General features: G+C 40.6%; 2 protein-coding genes across 2 annotated transcripts in view; both read right to left on the bottom strand.

Moving 5' to 3' along the window:
• The window catches only part of DISP1 (dispatched RND transporter family member 1), a 1,033,384-nt gene extending 1,028,707 nt beyond the window's left edge, over nucleotides 1-4,677 (bottom strand). Inside the window, exon 1 of the mRNA XM_084979162.1 lies at nucleotides 4,623-4,677. The gene's annotated coding sequence lies outside the window, so the exon portion shown is untranslated. The remainder of the gene's footprint in view (nucleotides 1-4,622) is intronic.
• Nucleotides 1-21,962, bottom strand: part of LOC110255634 (uncharacterized) — a 601,290-nt gene that overhangs the window by 196,784 nt on the left and 382,544 nt on the right. The gene's annotated exons all lie outside the window — the stretch shown is intronic.

Genomic DNA, 21,962 nt, shown 5'->3' with positions numbered 1-21,962 from the left:
GTCAGTCGGTCTTCTTCTACCAGAGTATAGACGCCCTGAAAGTCCAGGCAGAGGGTGTGAACTCAAAGAGACACCCTGAGAGCTACATCCAAGGATAATTTCCTCCATCCATCCCCTTCCCTAGAGGGGTCATGGGCAGCTATCATGTGGCTCTTCCTCCTGGTCTTTCCCTAGGGTGAAGCCCTGAAAATGCCACGTCCCTCTTAATTTGTTTTTCCTATTTACAAAATTATAAATGCTTGTTACATCAACTTGGGAAATGCAGGACAACACAAGCCAAAATGCAAACAAACAACTGACTCAATTTTATCATTTAGCAAAAGTCTGATTTCCCCCATTGTATATTTTTTCTATACACGTTAATATGTGTTGAGCTCATACTGCACATGGACTTACTGTAGTATGTAACCTTATAATACACATGTCCCCATGTTAAAGCACATTGAAAGATTGCATAATATTCCATCATGTGGTTATACCACGACTTACAGGTAATTCCCTCAGTGTTGGACATTTGGACTATTAATTTTGCACTAATATAAACAGTAAAGAAGTTGACATCTTGTTGTATAAAACTTTTACTGGATTTCGGACTATTTCCTTAGGATAAATTCCCAAAGTTAAAATGACTAAGTCCAAATGTATGAATGCAATCCGTCTATTGACACATATTATTAAAACACTTTCCAGGAAGACTGTAGGACATCGCCAGCATGACTATATCATTACTGGCTTTGGAGATTTAGAAAGGGAACCAGAAAGCCCTAAAGAAAATTTCCCCTAGTGGGCAATTTTCTCTCGGTCCAGTCTTGGATCATCTGTAACAGAGCTCTCATCCAGTGATCTTGGAACTAAGCAAGAGAAGAGGGATTGGCTAAGCAGCAGTAGGGAGACTTGGAGAGTGAGCGGGCGAGTCTGCACAGGAAGAACAGGGACCTCTGGAATTTGGAGGAATATACATAAGCCATGAAAGAAATCAAACAGAAAGCAAGAAACCAATGGCCAAGACGACCAAAAATAAGTAAGTCCTAGGATTACAGTATTTCCCCCCACCCCCTGACCCCCGCCCCAAATAATTTGTTTTTTGGCTCTTCCCCTCAAGTTGTCTTCAGTAGTTTTCCACCTACAAATCCTTTCCTAAATGTGCTTTTCCTCTGAGCTCTGGCTCCAAGGAGCAGAGATTAAGCAGTAGGATGAGGGCAGTTTCGGGGCTGGAGGTCTTTAGTCACTGCTGAAGATTTTCTTTAATGTGCTAATGTCCTGCAGATCTAGGCAAGGTTTAGAAAAGACTAGAAATAAAGAGGTATCTTCCTCAGAGCACACATCTTTATTCATTTTGCCTTTGGCAGCAAAACAAGTTTAACGACTGCATTATTTAGTATCAATTTGGAGATTAAGGATACCTGTAAACATCTTTTTTCCATGTCCTTTGAATTCACCAAGGGTAAATCAGGAATTTCGCTGAAAAAGGCATTGGAAAAAAAAATCTACTGGGAAAAAAAATAAGGTTTTGGATGAGTCAAATTAAAACCATTCCATTGTCCTCAGAAATGATTTTGAAAATGAAATAAAATAGTTACTGCTGCTTTGAGCCTTGATGGGATCTCAGAAAGTTTGGAAGGCAACGTGCCAGGATGTTGATCGGTCATTAGAGGAAGCAGGCAGGGCTAGAAGAAGGGAAAGAGCTACTCTGGAGAGAAGCAGAGAATCGCTCCCAGAGAGGGGAAGAAGAATGGGAGCTCTTCTGCCCACTGCCCTGCCTCCAGAAGAGCCAGATTCTCAAAACAAATGGATCTCCCAGCTAATCCTGGCTGGAGCGTAACCACCCTGGATCTCCCAGCTAATCCTGGCTGGGACATAACTTTATCCCCCTGGCAAAGGTCCACCGTGCGAAGAAAGCTCTTTCTCAAGATCAAGGCCAGTACGGAGGGCTTTATTGATTGAGAACTGTAGGCCATCTGTCATCAGGGCGGCTACATGCCTTGGGCATTGGACTAACGGATATTTTAACTTTTGGTCTTGTGAAATTATGAAAATAGGCCATATAAATGTTATTGTAGTTAATACACATTTTGAATGCCCCCATCCCATGGCTAGGTTCTATAAGGTTAGGCCTCAGTATTTCTAAAATTTTGATGACTAGAGATTAAGACAAAAAGGGCTATTCCAAAATTGCCAGGAAAAAAAAATCTACCACCACTCCTCCTCCTCCCCCCGTTGCTTTGGCTACAAAGGTAGAAGCGGGAATTCTCAGTGGGGCAGCCTCTGAAGCTGTTTCCGTGAGCCCTCCTGGTCAATTACATCCTCATTATCCTTGGTATTACCACCGGGTTTCCATAAAGTAGTCCAGATGCAAGCTTTTCCTCTGACGATGTTGTGTTTTGTCTCATGATGTGCCACGGAGGCTGGGGTATTAGAGAAAACCCACCCCACGGTGCCAGCTGGAGGTCTGGTATGTCAGTGGAGAACATCTGGGAGCCCCGATCCCCTGAATGGTACGAAATAGATCTGAGGAAGAGCTGAACGCAAAGTCAGCGTTGATAGAGAGGTGGGCAGATGACAGAGGACTGAACCAGCCTGGAGAGTCAGCTGGGACCAGGATCACACTGAAGAAGTCAAAGAAAATAGAAGCCATCTCTGACAGCTTGGGGTATGGGACACCACGGTTTTTCTGGACTTTGCTATTTAAAGACTGTATTGGATTTTCATCCGAGGCAATTTGTGGGAAAACGGTAATGTCTTCTCCCAAGTCAGATGCTGCTGGCTCAGACTGAATGGTAATTGAAGGCCAGTGGAAGGTTCAAAGACAGGATATAGGGAATCCTTAAGATCTTCTTTGGGTTTAATTGAAATTCCATCTAAAAGCAATGGGTGTTTTAAAATGGAGTGCTTTCCATAGGCTTTCATAGGTTTTGTGCAACATAATTTATTGTGAACAGTAATGATTTTGTTTTCAGATTTCACTAAATAGCATCCATATTAATATTTATTTATACCTCAAGGTATGGCTACTAACCATAGAATAGTGCTCAATTTATTGCAAAACCTATTGTAATACAGTTTCCACTAAATTACATCATGCCCTCCTCAATTGTCAACCTTACTTTCCATGGCAACGAGAACACACTGGATGTTACACTAAGATCATAAATTATCTCTTTGTTTTTAATCTTTAATTGCACACCTCACACAAACTACTCCTATTTGCTCACAATATTTGGGCCTAATTCTCAACTTTACCCCCAATATTTTTTCCAAATTCTCTCAGACATTTCTTCCGAATCTGAAGAGCCCTAAGTAGCCACAATTACTTTTACCACAATGTGTACGTAGGACTGAGTGGAAAATAGTGGCAGATTTAGAATCTAACAGACCTGGATTCCAATCTCAGCCCTGCCGTTTACCAGCTAAGGACCTTGGGGTCTCCTCTAACATCTCCGCGCCTCAGTTTCCACGCCTGAAAGATGACGACAGTACCTACCTCCTAGACATACTGTGAAGACTAAAGGAGAAGGCCAGGTAACTTGAATAGCCAATTCCTGGCATCGTCAGTCCTCCCAAAAGTCTGCTGCTCCTTTGTCCCTCTGCATCTTCCATCAGGGCATCTTCTGGCCACTCCTTGGAAGTCAGCATTTCATCCGCAAGCTACCAGCTCTGTTCCCGTTACATTTCTGGTCTCTTAAGGACATAGTCATAGATCTTCTGGATGTTGTTGGTGGGTCTTGCTTTCCTACAGGTTGGCCTCCTGGGTAGTTCTTGCCTGATGTGTGGTTCCACACAGAATTCCGTGCAGAATCTGGCCAGGGCAGCATGATAGGCAGACTGGCTCATGGCACAGAAGCAGCTGTGCTTTGATGGAAATCAGGGAGAAGCCATATAAGTGCTACCTCGGCCATGCATTAACTGTTTGAGCATCAGTTCTTCCACTAAAACGCAGAAATGACAGTACATACATCGAAGCGTTATTAATGAGAACATTCACGTAAAATGCTTTAGAGGAGTTTCTTATTACCTACATGTCATACCCTTATTGTTTATGAACTGTAGCAGCATTTTGCCAATTCTGTTGCATAATAGTAATGTAATTATATAGTAATAGGTTCCATTTTTGGTTTATTATATGTCAGACTCAGAAATCTGTTTGTCACATGTGTCCATAGCCGATGACTCCCTTGGGCCAAGGCAGTCCCCTTGATTCTGTTCCCATTCACCACATGTGAACAAATTGCTCTTAATATTGCGGTGCCCAGTGGTCGCTCCCCAGACTCCTAGCCCAGTGCACAGTGTAGTACGTGAGGCTGCACTGCTTCCTGCTTCCGTTTATTTGTGCTTCTTTCCGCATCTTCCAATTCTTGCTGTCATTTCCACTGCTTAACCCAATAACGAAGTTTCTTCACAAGTACTCTCTTCAGTTCCTTCAAGTCATCTGCTAATTCTCCGTTAAGAGAAGCACTATTCCTGGCTTCTCATGGCTGGAGCTGTCACTCAAACAAGGATCCCTACCTACTCTCTGATGCAGCTCTCCCTCAGTGCAACTCGTGGTGCTACTTTTGCACTTCTTGGTATGCATCAACTTGCATGTCTTGGCCCATCAGGGGAGTGGCTGATGTTTCTCATTCTACATTCTTCTCCAACGTGGAGAAGTTATGCTGTGAGCCACACGGGAAGTCCTCCAACTCGGAGAAGAAGCCGTCCCCAAACATAACTGAACCACTGAACTGTTTCTTATTGGGGAAGACACGAAGGCTCGGTCGCGGAATACTGCGCAAGGCCTTTAAATGGACTGAAAAGATCACTGAGGATCTTTGCAAAGGAAAACGAGGCTCTGTCTCGTACACCTTCCTAGGTTGTGTGGGGATGCACTTTTCATGGACCTGGAGCTCTTTCTCAATCAGCTTAGAAAGTTCATATTAATGCAACTGCTTTCTATTCCTAGAAATTCTAGAGAGCCTTTTGCCTGTGGAGATGAAGCTGCCTGTAAACTTGTGCCTACGCCATAAGCAATTTTGCATCTCCTACACGAATCCATTTCCATATCGCTCGTTGCCTGAATACAGCTGCTCTTTTCATTTTCCTTTGAACAAGTTTTTAACATTTTCCCTCACTGATTAATGAAGTAAATAAAATCTTTGACGCTTTTCATTTTGTGTTTGTAGGAAGGTCAGGACCTCTCTTTTTTCAAAAATAAATGATCATTTCATGATATTATTTATCCTTTTATTCCCATGAGAAATCATAGCATCTGTAGCCCTTCTTGCTAGGGTACAATCTAGACTCAGCAAAATCTTTCTACCTTGCCCCCAAGTTTTATATTCAGTTGCCTTATCTTTAAATCTGTAAACACATCTCGTAGAAGGAACCTTAGTCTACCTTCTTGAATTCATCTATACATAGCTGAAATCTCAGGTTTTCATCTTGAAATTTCCTCTTGGGTCGGCCTGAAAAATCCTGAATCACCTACTTAGTGCTTCTCCATTTTGTTTTGATCAGTACTCATATTTTAGATGAATTCACTGATACGTCTAGAAAGGTCCAGAACATCCGGTTTTATGGGGAGAAGTCAGAAACCAGGCAAATCTCAGTGAAGGAAACTCTAGTGAGAGTGACTGTTAGGGGAAGAGGAAAAAGGAGAGAGGGGTGGCCTGGAACGCGTGGATCCTTATCTGAGCAGAAGGTGCCCTGGATCCTCGGCAGCTGGACACTGACAGGGAGTATTCTTATTTTGCTGGCTTTCCAAATAGTCTGTAATACCCTTGTGAGTGGAAACTAACTCAAACTAGTTCATTACATCCTTAGCACTTAATCAGTGCTGGAAAATAAGTGCTTAGCAAATTTTTTTTAAATTAATAAATGAATGAGTAAAAGAATAAAGCAACACACCAAGGAAAATATACCATGAGACAACTGGGAATATCAATTTCTTGGATAATACAAGGGTAGACCACAGATTTGTATTCAGCTTCTCTCCCTTTCCAAACCTGACTTGCATTTTTCCCACTCTCATGCTTTTTCCAGGTTGTGCTTGAAATATCCTCCCAAACTTCCTGACCATTTTGGATACAGAAATCCAATGCATTTTTTCACTATAATCCAAACTTTTTTTTTTTTTCAAGGCCACACCTGTGGCATATGGAGGTTCCCAGGCTAGGGGTCAAATCAGAGCTGCAGCTGCCGGTCTACCCACAGCCACAGAAATGCCGGATCCTTGACCCCCCTAGCAGGGCCAGGGATTGAACCCGTGTCTTCATGGATACTAGTTGGGTTCGTTACCACTGAGCCAAAATGGGAACTCCCCAAACTCTTTTATAAATGTTTTCATTAGGTCAGTCCCCAAAATATGCTATAATCCATCTTTTCTTTTTCAGTCTTCCATTTCTTCCAGTTTTATTGATATGCAATTGATATATAGCACCTTATAAATTCAAGGTGTACAGTGTAATGATTTGATGTCCATAGATCATGAAATGATTACCACAACAAGTTTAGTGAACATGCATCATCTCGTATCATTAGAACATTAAATAAATAGAAAAAATTTTTTCTTTTGATGAGAACTCCTAGGATTTACTCTCATAACAACTTCAGATAAACACCCCAGAGTGGAACTGCTGTGTGGTATAACAGTTCTACTTTTAATATTTTGAGGAATCTCACACTGTTTTCCAGAGTGACTGAACCAACTTACACTCCTACCAATACAGCATACAGGTTCTCTCTTCTCCACATCCCAGCCAACACTGAGTTGTTGTCTTTTTGATAATAGGCATTCTGACAGGTGAGGTTGTATCTCACTGTGGTTTTGATTTGCATTTCCCTGATGATGTAGTGATATTCAGCATCTTTTCTTATGCTTGTTGCCATCTGTATGTCTTCTTTGGAAAAATGTTCAGGTCCTCTGCTCATCTTTCAGTTGGGTTGTTTGCTTTTTTGATGGTTAGTCGTATAAGTTCTTCATATATTTTGGATTTAACCCATTATCAGATGCATCATTGGCAAATATCTTCTCCCATTTAGTGTGCAGCCTTTTCATTTTGTTGACAGTTTCCTTCACTGTGGAAAAGACTTTTAGTTTGATTTATTTTTGCTTTTGTTCTACTTTTTTTGGAGGGACAAATATGAAAAAAAAATTGCTGAGACTGATGTCAAAGAAAGTTCTGCCTATGATTTCTTCTAGAAGTTTTATGGTTTCAAGTCTTACCTATAAGTCTTTAATCTATTTCAAGCTTTTTTGTTTGTTTGTTTTGTTTTTGTTTTTGTATATTATGTGAGAAAGTAGCCCAGGTTTATTCTTGTGCATGTAGCTATCCAGTTTTTCCAACACCATTTACTGAAGAGGTTGCTTTCCCTTGTTGTATATTCTTGGCTCTTTTGTCATAGATTACTTGCCCCTGTAACTGTGGGTTCATTTCTATTCTGTCCCATTGATCTACGTGTCTGTTTTTGTGCTAGTACTGTACTGTTTTGATCACTGAAGCTTTGTCATATAGGTTGAAGTCAGAGAACTTTATACCTCCTGTTTTGCTCTTTCTCAAGATAGTTTTGGCTATTCAGGGTCTTTTGTGTTTCTAAACAAATTTTAGGATGATTTGTTCTAGTTCTGTGAAAAATGCATTTGATATTACACTGAATCTATAGATTGCCTTGGATAGCATGGTCATTTTAGCAATATTAATTCTCTCAGTCAGTGAGCATGGCATATCTTTCCATCTGTCTGTGTCATCTTCAGTTTCTTTCCTCCGTGTTTTACATGCCATCATATAAAACATCTCTGAATGTGATACAGTTTATGATGTTTGCATCATTGTACCACATATTACCATTAATTACTTAAGGACCCTCCCCCCCAAAATTCAGAATAAAATTTTTGAGGGCAAGAACCACCTTACCTTTCTATTCCTTGAAATGCTGAGACCATTTTTCTTATACACAGGGGGCTTTCAATAAAACTGTCTTGAATTAATGAATGAATACATGAACAAATGGACGTATCAATACCATTTGTTGTTGCAATTGTCTCCACCAGATGCTGAGGAACAAATTTAGACCATACTAGAATTTGACAGAGTGAAGCAAACTTCAAAGCCCTTCTCTGAGGATATTTACGCCCAAGATCCAGACTTGCTTGTTCCTGGGAGTTTAGCCATCTAGGGCTTCTTTAATATTTCCATTTTCCTCTGTTTTGCTGCTGCTAGTAAGCATGGCAATCTTCAAAGACTTTGCATAGGGTCCTCAAGAGATGGGCTGTTGAAAGGAGCATGGTCCCCTTACTGACCTTTACCAGCAAGGCTGTTGTACTGAGAATGTTCCAAATACACTGCATCCTCTGGTAACATCAGCCCCACATGTTCTGCACTGATGGATCGTAGTTTCTAAAATGCTGTAAAGACTTGGCAGGGATAATATTAGAACATTATGGATGAGCATGCTTTTTAGGCCACATGATAAATTAATGTTTCCATTTCTCAGTAACATTGTTTTCAGTAAGATTATTTAAAAGGATTAAAATATTTGAAATAAAGGACATAAGCCCTTGGCTTCTCCCTTTCAGAAAAAAAAAAAAAAATGTATTAGGCTTGCTTGTCATGTCTCTTGTAGCTATAGTTGTGACTAGCTCATGGGGAAAGAGTGATGTACAATCCAGAGGTCCTTCAACTGTGTAACAGCATGAGGCACTCTCATAATTGCCGAGAAGCAGGGACCCTGATTTGCAATGAGGCCACACTTTCAGTTTCATTACAGCATCTTTCCTGATCAAATGTCTTTGTCTTTTTTTTCAGGGCCGCACCCATGGCGTATGGAAGTTCCCAGGCTAGGGGTTGAATAAGAGCTGTAGCTGCTGGCCTACACCACAGCCACAGTAACACCAGATCAAAGCTACATCTACGACCTACACCACAGTTCACGGCAACGCCAGATCCTTAACCCATTGAGCAAGGCCAGGGATTGAACCCGCATCCTCATGAATACCACTTGGGTTTCTTACCACTGCGCCTTGATGGGAACGCCTCCTGGTCAACTTTCAAATTGTCTACACCCCAAGGGAGTTGTTTGCTGGTATGTTAGCTGGTCTTTGCTCCCTTGTGATCATGAGCCAGACTCACATCACCTCATTAGCTCTTCCCTGTGTCAGGACTGTCATCTTAGAAGAATACAGTCACAAACAAGTTGGGCAACACAGGTGACATTTATAACTACCAAAACCCACTTGGAAAAGCCATCTACCTTCATTTGCAGGAGTCTGACCTCCCCAGTAGCCCACTTAGCAACCCTCTCCCACTTGTTCCACACCTAACTGGGGCACACATTTTGCCCCTCTGGTTTCAGGGAGCCTGCCATACAAGAAATACCCAATGCATGGGCTGCTGCAAGCTGTCTTCCTAATTTAGAGGCCTCTGGGGGCAAACAAAAGCCATCTCTAAAGGCTTTTTAACTTTTACCATAAACTTCAGCTTGAGTTGTAAAGTATATCTCATTGGTCATCTTGATCTGAAGTCCATTCCTGTCTCTAAATTCATCAGCAGTCACAGCTGCTGAGCCTCTGGCACCTGCAGGGTACCCCTGAGAGGGTTCTGCACACAGAGGGTTTTATAGGCAGCAAGCCTAATGGCAAAAATTTCAAGATTTGTTTTTCAAATAAGTGCATGTTAAGAAAAAAAAAAAAAAAAAAACTTTACAATGTCAGTGACCAGAGAAAGTTTCATTGGTTAAAAAGAGCCTTATGAAAAATCTATCACACTGTTTCTGATTTAGACATGTAAAGAGAAACAGACTGACCTAGATTTAAGTAAGGGGCAGAAAGACAAGAAAGCAAGAGTGGAATCTTTAATGAGCATCATACCTGTGTTCAGATCAAGGACGCCTTTGATTTGTAATGTTTGTTTCTAATGAAGAAGCACTTCTTAAGTGAGAGGTTAACCCGCAGAAATCAATGCGGAGGCCAGAACATGTCTTGGGTTTAAGTGGTGTGTCTGGTCACGTTGCTTTAAATCTCCGAGGGCCGTAAAATCAAGCGAAGGCAGGACTGGTTTAGAGATCAGCAAATTGAGCTCTGAACCACCTTCTCCTGATACATTGCTTTGAGGTCTTCGATTTCTATTTTTCATACTTCCATTGCCACATGGGTTGGTAGTAGGACCAAGATTTGGTGCTGAGATCAGATCTTGGTAGAAAGGGGCACTCCATCCACAGCTGGCAGCACACAGCAGGATGCAAAAAGGAACATGCTACCTCTAGACAGTGTTGCCATGCAAGACACCGTCTCGCTCCAACACAGCTCTTCTGGCAGCACACAGCACCCCCAACAGTAGTTTCCAATGGTTTCTGAGAATAAGTGGTCACCAGGCCTCTCCCTCTCTCTCCTCCCCAAATGTAAATAGCTGCTTAGCTCACAAACAAAGGTCCCCCAATGTGAGATTTGACTGGAAAAAAATCAATATTATTCAAAATTTTTTTACATTTTGAAATTTTTATATAAAAAATAGGATATGTTATGGAGTCCAATAGAAAACTTAGCTAAATTTCAGTGACAAGACAGGATATATGGCACAGTTTTAAATTTTTCTGAGACCTCAGCCCTAGATGCAAATTGAGGTTTCAAAGCTGGCTAAATTCCAGCTTTGTAGCACAAGATGCCAAGGAGGCAGCATGGCTCAATGTTTCACTGCATCCCCGTACCAATCTATATTGACATCTTTAATGGTGAAAGATGTACTAAACCACATGCCTTGGAAGCATATTGCCATGTACTTTTTAGTTGGAGGCCATGCTGTGTAGTGGAGAAAAGCAGTGCATAAACCACAAGGCAACTGGGACACTGGTTTCTGCTCTGCCCTGCCAGCTGGGTCTCCTTGGGAAAGTCTCTTAGCCCATGTAACCTCAGTTTTCTCATCTCTAAAAATGGATTTACTGCCCCGCTTAATTCTGAAGTTAGAAGATAAGGTAAAGTATGGTGAAAAACACATCATGCATCCCCTATGGAATTCTACGAGAAGAGACAGGCATCCTTTGTACACCAATCCCTTTAAAAGGACAGGTTTGGTGGAAGACTGGTTTGATGACTGGGACCTCAAGAATAGACACAGACCCATTCATGAGTGAACTCCTGAATCTTAAGGGGACAAGCTTTTAGTGATCATATCTTCCTGATTTGCCTACAGCTTTCCTAAGGCAAGATTCCCTTCTCCTGTGAGGCCCCCCATCCACCCTTCAATCCCCATCAGCCCACAGAAGACCCCACTCTGATCTGGTCATCCTCCAGGAGACACAGAGAAGGCGCCTGCTGAATGTCCCCTCAAGCACCCAGTCTGGGCACAGTGACTGGTCTTCCAGTGGACATAGCTAAGAGCAGCTTACAGGGTAAAAGTCTTTGAAGTACCCTATTCCGTCACTGAGATGCAAAGATGTTTTTATTAGACCCCATGTGTATGGTGACTTTTTTATTTTGGTTTTTTATCGGAGTACGGTTGATTTACAATGTTGTGTTAGTTTCAAGGGTACAGTAAAATGATTCAGTTACAGATACACATCTATCCTTTTTCAGATTATTTGTCTTTACAGGTTATCACACAATACTGAGTATAATTTCTTATTCTATACAGCAGACCCTTGCTGAAGATCTATCCATATACAGGACTGTGTATCTGTGAATTTCAGGCTCCTCATTTATCCCTCCTCCTCTACCCTTTGGTAGCCACATGTTTGTTTTCTATGTCTGTGGGTCTATTTCTGTTTAGTATATAAAGTCGTTTGCATCCTTTTTTTTTTTTTTTTTGTCTTTTTAGGGTATCCTTTTTTTTTACATTATGATTTTCAAAGATTTTTTTTTTGCTGCAAATGCCATATTAAATAAGAATTTTAAACTGGAAAAAAATTGAGTAGTAATGATTTTTTTTTTTGGTCTTTTTGTCTTTTGTTGTTGCTGTTGTTGCTATTTCTTGGGCCGCTCCCGCAGCATATGGAGGTTCCCAGGCTAGGGGTTGAATCGGAGCTGTAGCCACCGGCCTATGCCAGAGCCACAGCAACGCGGGATCCGAGCCACGTCTGCAACCTACACCACAGCTTGCGGCAACGCCGGATCGTTAACCCACTGAGCAAGGGCAGGGACCGAACCCGCAACCTCATGGTTCCTAGTCGGATTCGTTAACCACTGCGCCACGACGGGAACTCCCGTAATGATTTTTTTCAGCAAAATAAACCAAATTTATGCTGCAGCTCCTTCTTCTTCTCCCTCTCCCCATGGTTCCTTCTAACCCAAGAGTATCTTTCTTGAGAATTAATTCCCGACATCATCCCTCTTGGGGGTCTTGCCATCCAGTAAGGACTTCTAAAGACAAAATTCTAAGAAAGGACACAGATTGGGATCAGCCAGTGCAACGTCCTCCGACCAACTGATCAGGCTCCCTGGGCAGCAGCGCATGGACTCAGTCTAGCCACCTTCCTGGGGGGACCTATGAGCAGCATGGAATGTGCTGGGCTCAGCTCTGCCCAGTGCCATCCACAGCAGAGAAAAACAGCCCAATATCCAAGCGATGAGGGGTCACTTGTCGTCTCCTCGCATACAAAAAATGAGCCATATGCAAAGCGAAGGCAGGCCTCCGTCTCCCACGGAGGGACTCAGACAGCGTCTGGCTGCACAATCCACCTCCAGGGCATGTGTGAGGGAGGCGCACACAATGGGTAATGGGAAACATTAAAAAAAGTGCAGCTGAAACACAGAGTCACAACTGCAAATGGCCCTTAACCAACACCAGGCCCCATCTGCTGTTCGTGTTTGAAGTCTGCAGACAGAGGCCTGGGCCATTCCACTCTAATTTCTCTTGCTGGAGCTCATCAGCAGTGGAATGCAGAGAGACTAAGCCTCTGGTGAGCGCTTGCTGTCAGGAACCAAAAGCAGGTCCAGGGGATGAGGCATGCGTGCCTGGATGACCCGGCTGTCTCCCGTCTCCCAGGGGAAAGAGATTCACAAGGTGGTTGGCAGAGGTGCCCACTTGGGGAGGAGCTGTGCCTGGTCTGTCTGTCAGATGGAGGAAACACACATCAGTCTGGGAAGCGGGGAAGTCATGTCTTATGGAGGAGGAATAACGAGGAGCTGGAAGAGAGACGTCTCAGAGACGCCCCAGGGCTCTCGCCCTCGGAAGGGTCCACAGAGAGATGCATGAAGCTTGATGTTTGATCAAACATTTTCGTCATCCCCCAGGGTGCTGTCTTGGGAAGGGGTGACCAGTCTGAACCCTGTCCTCTGTCGCCTTTCTGCGTCATCAGAACATCAGGAACTCCAATTGCTGAGCCAGCCCTAATGAAAATCTCTGATTCGGGTCATCCTGGAGTTACTGGTCATTAACGTGATGGTTCAACTCAAGCTCCTGATCTGGACCAAAATCCTCCAAACTACAGGTGTTCTTTCATCTCTTCTGCATGAACTCTGGCTATTTCTGGGTTTTCTTCATTTATTTTTCAAGAATTTTCTGGTCCTTAGTACAATAAAAACACATTCAGGTTTTCTTAAGAGTTAATTTCAGATTTATGGGGAGGCTGTGTGTCTAGAATTAGGAAAATAACAGGCAAATGTACGTCACATTCATTTCAAAACATCTGGCTCTTACTTCACTGGCTGCATTTTCATGGTGGTAAGGAAGAGATTCTTTGATTTTCATCCATTATTCCATTCATTCTACAAGTGTATATTGATACCTATTATATGTCTGTTCCATTCTAGATGCAGATCAGTTTCTGCTTAAAAGCAGATTCTTGGAGAACTGTGTGTTTTTTAAGAACCAGAACCTCAGCTCCTTTGCTACGAGCAATTCTCAAAACATAGTTCGGAAATTTACAAGCTCCTGCCCACCACTCACCTCCTGAAAAAAAAAATGTGTTTAATGAAGAATCCTTTAATTCTTGGGCATTCCATCTACAATATTAATTAGGAACTACTGGTCCACAGAAGATGATATAGGCTTGTTTCTCTCTGCTTCTCCCCACTAAATACCATTTAAAACCTTGGGAATAATTCAAGATGCAACCGAAAGAGAACCCTGGATGACAGAAGAAGGCAAACAGGTTAGGGACCCCAGCACTGGAGGAACAACACAGGCCCTGTACCTCTTACAAATTCCCACCCAGCAGAGGATGGTGACCCAGACCCCATGTTTCCTCACATCTAACTTAGCAAAAGAGCTGGCTCAGGGAGACTCGTCCTTGCATGCTATTTAGGAGGCAAGCCCAGTAGCAGCTTGACAACAAGCATCCAGAGAAGCACATCCCTGCTGTCAGGACTGGGATTCTCCGCTCCACCCAGAGATGCCCGGCAGCTCATCAAGGGGTCTCACCACAGTAATCACCCGATTTTAGGAAATGCTCTATTTCTAGGTTGTACCCAAGATGGTTGTATCCTTACCATCAAGAAATACCAGGAGTGCCTGCAAAGGGGATCCGGCCACTGTAAGAGGCCAACTCAGGAAGCCCCTTGTCCCCAGAGACTTCCCTCCTGCACCTAAAGACATAAAGTGACCAGATGGCATCATGATGAGGGAACCTCAGCACAACAGATGTCTTGGACCAGGAAGCCTCTTCCTCCCAATGGACCAGATACTCCCGATTCTGCCAAGATGCAGGCAGCCTGGAAAAATTCTTACATTTCCTGAGCAGCAACCAACGGGAGTCTTAGCTGCACCAGATACACCAAGCAGAAGAAATGAGCATGGCGGAAGTTCTTTTTTAAAAAAATTTATTAAATTAGAGTAGATTTACAATGTTGTGCCAATTTCTGAAATAAATTTACCATTGGTAATACAGCTCACAAAAGGAAGCCAGGATGTGCAGGTTGAACCTAAATAGAATTGCCTACTAAAATAAAATATTTGCATATAATTCAAAGTTTCCAAACATAGGTTAAATGCCCAGGATACAGTAGAAAAGTCACCTGTCAGGAAAATCACAATTTGAATGGTAAAATACAATAAAATGATACTGCCATCAGGATGGCAGAGATGTTAGAATTATCCAATAAGGGTTTTAAAACAGTCATTGTAAAAATGCTTCAATACACAATTATAAAGTATTGTGAAATAAATGAAAAAAAGACCAGAAAATCCCATGAAAGAAAGAGAAGTTATAATAAATGAACGAAATGGAAATTATATGAAAAGATATAATCACAGAAATTTTAAAACTTGCTGGATGTGCTTAATAGAGCTAGATGACAGAGCACAGAACTGGTGAACTTGAATACAGATTACTAGAATTTACCCACTCTGAAAAATGGAGAGAAGAAAGACTGGAACAAAAATGAACAGAGCCTCAGGGACCTGTGCAAAAATGACAAAAAAAAGTCAAATATTGGATATCCTAGAAGGGCAGGAAAAGCAGAGTGGAGCAGAAAGAGCATTTGAAGAAATAATGTCGGAAAACTTGCCAGATTTGGCGAAAGACACAGATAGACTGGCCCAGAAGTCTGAGCCAACGTGAGGAAAGCCACACCAAAACACATTATGATTAAATTTCTGAACAGTAAAGACAAAGGAAAATTCTTGAGATCATTCAGAGAGAAACAATGTCTCACCTACAGAAAAAAAAAAAAAAATTCAAATGACAGCAAATTTCACACCTGAAACAGCAGAAGTTAGAAGGAAGTGGCACATTTTTCAATATGAAAGAAAAGCACTGTCAGCTGCAAATTCTGTGTCCAGGGACACTTTCCTTCAGAAAAGATGAAGGCATACAGACATTTCAGGTGAAGGAACCCTAAAAGAATTTGTCACTAGCAGACCTACTCTTAAAGGGATAGAAATGTAAGGAAGTCCCACACTTTGCTCAAAGTGGGACAATGTGGGTATCTGTAGGTTAGTAACAAGTCAATGTACATCTTATAATATGCTTAGCACTGAGAAAGCTACGGAAAGAGCAAGAGCACAAAATACTGTAAACCAGTTAAGACGGAATCCTAAAAAATGTTCAAGTAACCAACGGGAACGCAAGAAAAGATAGCGACAACAAGAAACGGGAAACAAACAGAAAACCAATAATTAAATAGCAGACTAAAGCTCTGACATAGCAATAATTACTTTAAATGTAGAAGGTCTAAATAGGTCAATTTAAAAGATAGTAACTCGTAGTATGGATTTTAAAAAAGATACACACACAACCATTTACTGTTTACAAGAAAATGACTCCAAATTCAACAACATGCACTAATGTAAAAATATAGAAAAAGATATACCACACAGCATTATTCTTGAAAAAGCAGGCACTGTTTTATTACTATTTAAATCTGATAAAGGTGACCTCAGCAAAGAAATTTCCTAGAGACAAAAAGAGGAGTATTAGGAAGTGAATAAAGAATCAAAGCCCCCCCCCCCAAAAAAAAGAATCAAAGCCCAAGGAAGACCCAACAGTTCTCAGTGTGATGCACAAAAAAAATTGAGCTTCAAGGAGTTCCCATTGTGGCACAGCAGAAATGAATCTGACTAGTATCCACGAGGATGTGGGTTCAATCCCTGGCCTGGCTCAGTGGGTTATAGATCCCGTATTGCTGTGAGCTGAGGTGTAGGTCCCAGACATGGCTTGGATCCCGCGTTGCTGTGGCTGTGGTGTAGGCTGGCAGCTGTAGCTCCAATTCAATCCCTAGCCTGGGAACTTCCATATACCGCAGGTGCAGCCCTAGAAGCCAAAAAACAAAAAACAAAAACCAAAACACAAAAAAAACAAAAATTGAGCTTACAGTACCTGAAGCATATTCTGATAACGCTGAAAAGAGAAACAGACAGGTGCACACTGAGAACCTCAACAATCCACCTCTCAGCTGTAAAAACTGAATAAACAGAAACCTCAATTAAACAGAGTTGAGTTGGGGAATGAGGTGAGGGTCTTATGCTCTAGGATGAGAGCTGAGCCCAACAGGAAGGAGAAAGACCCCTCCTCTTCCTGGCAAGGACTCAACAAAGAATGAAACACCATGGATTATTTGTATTCTACAGCCCTCCCAACTTCCTTTTCCTCTGCATGCAAGTGTTTGCCTCCCCCTGCCCTGGGGGACTTGAACATGGCTTTCCATGGTTGCAGACCCTAAATTGCAATTCTCTACTGATTCTGAATAAACCCATCTTTGCTGGAGAAATATCTAGTAGCCTCTTTATTTCAGTCAACATAGCAATTCATATAACTGCTACACAGAAAATCAATGAGGATGAGGAAGATCCAAACACCATAATCAAGCAGCAGGATCTAATTCACCATACAGAACCCAACAACAGCAGAATACACATTTTTTTCCCCAAATGAGTATAGTATGTTTACCAAGATAAACCATATCCTGGGCCATACAACAAACCTCAAATTTTTTTAAAGAATTAAATTATACAAAATAGACTTTTTGAACATAATGGAATAAACCTAGAAACTGAAAACAGAAAGACAATAGAAAAATTCCCAAATACTTGGAAAGTAAACATCATGCTCTTAAGTTATCTATGGGTTAAAGGGCAGCCTTAAAACAAATACTAAAAATACATATGATATTACTTACATGTGGAATCTAAAAAAAAAAAAAAGCATAAAAATAAATTTATATGCAGAACAGAAACAGAATTACAGATTTTGAAAACAAATCTATGGGTACCCAAAGGGCCAGGTGGGGGTAGGGGAGGGACTGGGGGTTTGGGATTGGCATCCACACAGTGAGGTGTATGGACTGACTGGCCAATGGGGACCTGCTGTCGAGCACAGAGAACTCTACCCAGGATTCTGTGACTATCCATGTGGGACAGGGTCTGAAAGAACGGATGTGTGTATATGTATGACTGGGTCACTTTGCTGTCGAGCAAAAATTATCGCAACATTGCACATCAACCATACGTCCATAAAATTTTAAAAATTAAAAAATACATGTAATAAAATGAAAATGAAAAGATAACATCAAAATATTTGGAATACAGGTAAATCCATGTCAAGGGAGAAATGTATAGCCCTAAATGCTGATATTAAAAAAGAAAAGCTCTCAAATTAATAATCTAAGTGCCTTCCTCAAAAAAAAACAAAAACAAAAACAAAAACAAAAACAATAACAGCAAAATAAATTAAAAAACAAGCAGAAATAATAAAAATAATAAGACTATCTTTTCAAAAGTACAATGGAAAAATCAAAACAAAAGGCTTATTCTTCAAAAATATCATATGGTTGATAAATATTTAGCAGGACTGACGGGGAGTGGAAGGGAGACAAGAAACAGAAATGAAAGGATCTATCACTACAGACGCTGCAACCATTAACAGGATAATTAAAAGGATAATAACCATTACAAGGACTACAAAAAATGAACTCATAAATTTAACACCTTATAAGAAACTGGCCAATTCCTTAAAAAAAAGAAAATCACAAACTGTGAAACTCAACTAAGATCAAATAGACAATGTGAATAGTCCTATAACCATGAAAGAAACTGAACTGCATGATTTAAAAGCTTCACCAAAAGAAATCGCCAGGCCCAAATGGTGTCATGGCGGAATTCTACCAAGCTTTTCAAGAATCAACACCAATTTTACATGATTAGAAGAGGAATGAACATTTACAAACTCATTTTATAAAGTCAGCATTACAAAGATACTTAGATAATCACAGTATCGGAACGAAAACCCTACAGATTAATATCTCTCATGGAGTGAACGGTGCTGGAACAACTGGATGCACACGGGTGAAAAAATAATAACAACGTAAACCCAACCTCAAGCGAAACGTTGTGCCTTATATAAAAATTAACTCAAAATGAATCATAGACTTACACGTAAAATATAAAAATACAAACTTTCAGAAAAAAAGCAAAGGAGAAAATCCAGTGCTTAAGATTAGGCAAGGGTTAAGTTACTTAGTCTTGATACCAAAAGCATGATCCATAAAAGGAAAACCTGGTCAATTGTACCTCATCAAATTCAAAAACTTTGTTAGTAAAGATTATTGTAACAATACTCCAATTTTTTTTTAAAAGATATTGTTTAAAACAAGTATGAAAAGACAAATTACAGGCTGGGCTAAAATATTTGCAAACCTCATGTCGGTTACAAGAGTAGTACCTAAATAAGCAACGAACTCTCAAAACTCAACAGTCAAAAAACAAACAAACAAACAACTCATGTTGCAACAGAACAAAGGGTGGGGGAAAAAATGTAATTGTAATGTATACATGTAAAGATAACCTGACCCCCTTGCTGTACAGTGGGAAAATAAAAAACAAACAAACAAACAAACAAAAAAATCAAACTTCAAAATGGAAAAAGACATGAACATGCCTTTCAGTAAAGAGAGTACCGACACAGCCAATACGCACATGGAAAGATCATCAACATCAATAACTCTGGAGGAGACACAAAGGAGAACCACCCCATTTAGACTGGCTAAAATAAAAAAGAGTAATAGCAGAAAATGCTGTATTGGGAAGATTAGATAACTCATACATTGCTGGTAGGAATATAAAATGGTATAGCCATTTGGGAAAATAGTTTAGCAATAGTTTAAAACTAATCGTATAATTACCATACAAACCAGCAGTGGTACTGTGGTACATTCATCCCGGAGAAATACAAACTTTACATTCATCCAAAAACCTGTATATGTGTGTTCAGAGCAGCTTTATTCATAACAGACAAAAACTGTTAATAACCCATCTATTCTTCAGGGGATGGATCAGACTATAATTTTGTCCTCAACAATAATTGATAGTTAATTACCTACTTGGTGAGATGAATGAAAGACAGAGATGAATGCGTCAATACTAACACGTGGATAGCTGACCTCCGTTCAATGACCTCTGCACCAGGAGTGTTTACATGTTAATAAGGGATCATGCATTTTAAATGATTATTTTCAACTACCTCTAATTATCTTGAGATATTTGGGGACAGGTAGAGTCTTACGCTTCCTCTAAAATTTTACTACATTTAACATATAAGGCCAGGAAGAAATGTGAGTATTGAATTTGTCTATTATGCTTAACTTCTGTCCTTAAATTTTTTTTTTTTTTTGGTCTTTTTGTCTTTGTTGTTGTTGTTGCTATTTCTTGGGCCGCTCCCGCGGCATATGGAGGTTCCCAGGCTAGGGGTTGAATTGGAGCTGTAGCCACCGGCCTATGCCAGAGCCACAGCAACGCGGGATCCAAGCCACGTCTGCAACCTACACCACAGCTTGCGGCAACGCCGGATCGTTAACCCACTGAGCAAGGGCAGGGACCGAACCCGCAACCTCATGGTTCCTAGTCGGATTCGTTAACCACTGTGCCACAACAGGAACTCCCTGTCCTTAAATTTTATTTTCACTCTTCTAAGAAAGTAAAATGTGTGGTGTTCCCATTGTGGCACAGCAAAAACAAATCTGACTAGGAACCATGAAGTTGCAGGTTCGATCCCTGGCCTCGCTCAGTGGGATAAGGAACCAGCGTTGCCGTGAGCTGTGGTGTAGGTCACAGATGTGGCTCGGATCCTGCATTACTGTGGCTGTGGTGGAGGCCGGCAGCTGCAGCTTCAATTGAACACCTAGCCTGGGAACCTCCATATGCCACAGGTGCAGCCCTAAAAAGACAAAAAGAAAAAAAAAAAAAAGAAAAGAAAGTAAAGTGTGTTTTTATGAGTGCCACCCGTCAGATAACATAATTTCATGGAAATGAAAGATAACATACAACTCATTATTAATAGTTATGTATGTGGCTCTTTGTTTCATCAAAGGGTAGTAAAAAGTGGATTAGAGTGATTATGAATTGCTTAAAAGTACAATTTTCTTGGCTAGAGAGTACTAAATCTACAACGAAGTGATCTATAATAGTGGAAATAAATTAGTAAATGAGAAATGATTCCAAATAAGCGATCAATCTCCCATTTCATTCTCCCCACCATCCCTCCAAAACAATGTATTGATTTCTCTATATCACAAAGACCATATAACAACTTAAATGATTACATTTCTCACTTCTCAATTATTCAGCTTGAAAAATCTGCTCACAAGTTCAGGAATAGAAGATCTATACTATCTAACTCCAGCTAAAATACAGTTCCTTAAATAGTATTTGCTAAATTCATTCTGAAAAGCATAACAGACGGGTCAGTATCAAAATCCTTCATCTGCAAGTTAACAACAACAACAAAAACGTAAGCGTAAGCAAAAGACTCGAATAGACGTTTCTCTGAGGAAGATGTATAAATGGTGAGTAAGGTCATGAAATGGTGCTAAACATTACTGGTCATAAGGCAAAGGCAAATTGAAACACAATAAAATACTACTTCATACCAATTAGGCTGACTATTATTTTAAAACACGGAAGATAATTAGTGTTGATGAAAATGTAAAGTGGACCCCTCAAGCATTTTGCTGGCGGAAATGTAAAACCTTGTAGCCACAATGGAACAATTTGGTGGTTTCTCAAAAACTGAAACAGTATCACTGTATGATCTAGCAATTCCACTTGTAGATACATATCAAAAAATGGAAAACAAGATTTGGATATGTGCACACCAGTTCATAGCAACGTTATTTCCAATAGCGAAAACACCCAAATGACGTCCATCGAAGGATTAAGATGAATAGGTAAACAAAATCTGGAGAGATAAAGATAGGTAGATAGAGGACAGATAGATAGCCAGACAGATTACAGAATATGACTCAGCCTTTTAAATTATAAAAATTCTATACCATGGATGAAAATTGAAAAAATCATGATAAATGAGATAAACCAGCACGAAATGATAAATATAGTATGATTTCATGCATGTGAAGAAAATAAGCAAATTCACTGAGACATAAAGCACAATAGAGGTGAACAGGGCTTGGGGTAAAAGGAAAGGGGACTTTTTTTTTAATGGCTTCAGAGTTTCTGTTTGAGATGATGAAAAAGTTCTGAAAATGGATAACAGCAATGGTTACACAACACTGTGAGTGTAATTCTTTTGAACTGTACCCTCAATATGTTATGTACAATTTATCCTAATAA

Source organism: Sus scrofa, chromosome 10 (genome assembly GCF_054392235.1).
Source record: "Sus scrofa isolate SSC_HxYL_T2T_F1_AM1 chromosome 10, Sscrofa_HxYL_maternal_Yorkshire_Landrace_v2.0, whole genome shotgun sequence".
NCBI classification, from domain to species: Eukaryota; Metazoa; Chordata; class Mammalia; order Artiodactyla; family Suidae; genus Sus; species Sus scrofa.
This window is presented reverse-complemented; position numbering and strand designations above follow the sequence as displayed.